Genomic DNA, 3208 nt, shown 5'->3' with positions numbered 1-3208 from the left:
CTCCCGACTAGGCGAATTTTAGTCCGCAGCTCGGGCGTAACTTTAGTCCAACCAGGGGGTTGGCGTAGCTGCCGACTAGCAAGTGACTAACTGACGAGCGTCCACAGCAACTCGGTTTTCGTTTATAAATTTTACAGAAGAAACGTAGGACGACGATGTGAAACTTGTTTTTGGTAGATGAAAGTTATATACTTTTACAAAATGGACCTTAAACTTGTTAATCGTTATCGTGAACTTTAACAAAATACGGCGAAAGCGAGCCTTCGGAGTCACGTTTTCGATTCTATTCTTCGGGATGTTTTCAGTTTCAGGAGATACGATCAACGCGCATAGGTCGACAGTTTCTCGAACAATTCACCGTGTTTCTAAGGCTCTTTACAAATCGTCTAGATAAATCAAATAGCTAGCCAGAGGGATGAAAAAAAAGCAGAAATAATAATTTTACGCAATCGCTGGATTTCCAAGCGTTTGGGTGCGTAAATGAGACCCATGTAAAAATACAGGGACCGTCTGAGCACGAAAGTGAATTTGTAAATAAAAAAGGTTATCATTCAATAAATGTACAGCTAGTTTGGGATAGTTGCATAAATATAATTAACTGTGTTGTTAAGTATTCTGGAAATAGTCATGACACCAGTATTTTGACCGAGTCAAAGCTGTACCGAGCTTATGAAGTACATCCTTGATTAGTCAGGGGATAAACTCAAGAAAGAATTGAAGATGCAACAGTGTGCTGAAAACACGCCTTCCTTGCCTTTTAAAGAAACATCAAGGTATGTCATACTAAATTATATTGGAGTCATAAGTTTTGGAAACAATATTTTTACATTATATTTGAATATTATGTCCACATGAAGGAAGAGAAAATTATAATAACTGCCTTATGTTTTTTTTTCAAGTTAGTGTCTTATATGTTAATAAATTAATATATTATATTTTGCACAAATAACAAAGACCAGAAAGTAATGTGCATGTTTGAATGTGTTCAAATGTGTCTTTTCAGTAAAACTTTTGCATGTATAACACATACACACCTTTCAAGCCATGTTTCTACCCTAAAGAAATAAATTAACATATATTTATGCACTTACATCTAAGCTTTTTCTCATGTATACTGTTCAGTTTTGTTATTAATTTGGTTACTATCATTTTCTAGGTTAAGCAGTTGTTGTGTGCCCATGTCATTTGTATAAAGATGCAGAATATATGATTCCTTTTTGCCTATTTGCAGGTACAGTCCAAAGAGAGCTATAGTTATCATCATGGCATGCATAGTATTGCACAAGTATGGTATGCATTCTGTATGATGAGCATGATGATAATCATGATGTTGAACTTTATGGAGGTCAACAAGCCTTAAGTGCAAGAACAAAGCAAGAATCCCTTATTCACAGATTATTCTCCTAGAGCTTTAATATTTGATGGTAAAGTACAATTTATTTTTACGCAGAATTTCAAAGTTAAAATTAAGACATGTCTTTTTCATCAGATTAAGCAAAACTTGTGATCAGCATAAGTCCTCCTAGAGGTTTAAGATGAAGGCTGGATGAATAACAGCCTCAAACTTGCACAGTGTTTGTCATATATGTAGACCAGCCAGCCTTGTCAGTAATTTTAGAAGCTTTTGTATAAAGATGTCCTGGTGAAAGTTCATAAAGAGTTTCAAATATGCGACACAGGACTAGTTTTAAATAATGATTACCCTGTATTTGGTTAATAATATAGGAAGGTGTGATTACTGTGGGAGGATGTGTGGAGGTCAAATGTCCCATCACCATGAAAGGTAGAAACAAAAGTGCTGATGATTTTGGATGGTGAACATCTTCAAACAGTGGGAGCTTTAAACTAAGCACAACACCTAGTTATTTTACCCAGGTACAGCTTCAAATGTTCCTTACTGGAACTTATGATTTTCCTGTATGGTCACCACCCTCACTCATTATTACTAATACAGTGTATGTTTCCCTGATTCTGGAATGTTGCAGCACAGAGGGACTCTCATTTCCACAAGTGTTGCAGCAGGACCAGATGATGGAAGTCATATGATTCTTAGTGACACTCTCCCTATCAGGGCTTACAATGAAGAGGGTACCAACTGGGAAAAAGATGTGCTTCTAGAAAGTGGTTTAAATTTGTATGAAGCCAGATAATTCAAGCAATTTTCTCTTTTTATAATATTTTTTTTACAGTAAAAGAGCTTTTTTCAATGAAAATAGTCTTGTCTTAGTTTTAAATATCTGTGTGGCTCAATAAGCACACATTGTAGGTTTTCGAGCCTACATGTAAATACTGTAGTTCTTGGCGTTTACAGGTGTATATTACAGATTTTAGTGTGCACATGTTTTTTTTTTCCCTCTGTTGGACCACCCCTTTGCCATGGTCAAGTGGCATGGTTGTCACAATGACCCCCAGAAATATGCCGACAGGAGCACTATGGTCACCCATTTTGGAGAGATCAAAAGTGGTTCACTGGTCCTCTAGGTTAAAGGGGATGGGCAATGGACTAACAATTCATTCATATAAAAGCATATGGTTACTGAAACTGGCGACATCCCAACAAACTGTTGGACATGTCTGAGATGGCAATTACAAGATTGCGTACTGAAAAATATTTCATTTATAATACATGATATGCAAAAAACAGATGTACATGAATTATAATTATGTTTGTACCTTGATTCACTTTTTCAACTGAACAATTTTCGTTATCACCTGAATAAAGTAGAGAGGGAGCACTTGAAGTGTTATTGAATAGTCCTGAGCTCATTTCAATAGGGGGAGAGATCAGTAACATTACATTCCTCGCTTGCTGCTGACTAGAATGAAAACCAATACATAGTGTATGGCAGAATTTACTTTTAATGATTGCAAAAAAAAAAAAAAAAAAAAAAAAAAAAAGATTTTATAGATATCCCGTTTGTCAACTCCTTTTTCAAGACAAGAATTTAGGATTCTTGCACTTTCTTTTTTTTATTCCCTCAAAAATATGTGCATTTTAACATGTTAGAATGTTGGTACCATCCATGCAGCATAACAGACATAACAGACATGCACTCAATTCATCAACCGATACATGAATGCTGACTAATAGTGACATGATCTAATACACATTCAGCTATGAGGACTTAAGACTGAAAAGTTTAATGAATCAACACAAAAAAGAACTACAGCTAGTAAGTTCCCAACTAATACAATAATATATAAAGTA

The sequence above is a fragment of the Pomacea canaliculata genome, linkage group LG7, assembly GCF_003073045.1.
Source record: "Pomacea canaliculata isolate SZHN2017 linkage group LG7, ASM307304v1, whole genome shotgun sequence".
NCBI classification, from domain to species: Eukaryota; Metazoa; Mollusca; class Gastropoda; order Architaenioglossa; family Ampullariidae; genus Pomacea; species Pomacea canaliculata.
Note: the sequence above shows the minus strand (reverse complement) of the source record.